The sequence below is a fragment of the Orycteropus afer genome, unplaced genomic scaffold (genome assembly GCF_000298275.1).
Source record: "Orycteropus afer afer isolate SDZICR_OR568_19922 unplaced genomic scaffold, OryAfe1.0 scaffold01397, whole genome shotgun sequence".
NCBI classification, from domain to species: domain Eukaryota; kingdom Metazoa; phylum Chordata; class Mammalia; order Tubulidentata; family Orycteropodidae; genus Orycteropus; species Orycteropus afer.
In genome coordinates, this window is record NW_006922984.1 from 75,809 (window position 1) to 76,709 (window position 901).

The window sequence follows — 901 nt, forward strand, 5'->3', positions numbered from 1 at the left end:
GCTTTCAAACTATCACATTAGATTCAATGGAATGAAAGGGCTAGAGGGAAGCTTACGGAGACTTATCTGAAGACTCTGGAAGAAACAAACCATATTATTGTGGACTGGGTAGATTATTCATCCAGTGGTGTTGCCACAAGAGAGAAAACTTGGAAAAATAACATGTTTCAAATGGATACATACATGTTAAGAAAGAAACAGATGAAATGAAAGCATAGGACTATTTGTACAAATATTAAGTAGACACATTCATTTTCAGTATCTCTCAATATTCATAAAACCTGGAGAAAAATATTGCTAATATTTCAGACATTAAAATTTGCATATTACATATGCATCTATATAAACATATATATGTAACTATACAAAAATCATATGTATATAAGCACTTTGAAAATAAAATTAAAAACAAACTGGGAAATAGTTTAAAATATCAGGCAAATGACATCTTTAATATAAAATTAGCTCTATCAAATAGATAAGGGAAACATTGAGCATAACATGTAAAGACTATTTACTAAAGGAGTCCTAATAAGCAATAATCATATCAAAGATAAAACTCTCATTAATAATCAAATAAATGTAAATAGGGCAACATGTATGCTACTTTGTACTGAAAAACTGACAATTTATGGGGGAATGAAACTATGAGGAAGTCAGTACTCTTATATATTGATACAAATTATTCAGAAAGTATATTTTTAAAATATATCAAAGTATAAAATTTCCCTTAATGATGGCAGACATCCATTTAAGGGAAACTTCTGTAAAGTGATAGCAAAGGATAAGCTAAAAAACTTGGCTAGAGGGACACCTATGACACCATTATTTATAGAAAGATAAAATAAAAGTAACCTTAATGCTCACTATGTTGTTGTTGTTGTTATGTGCCATCGAGTCG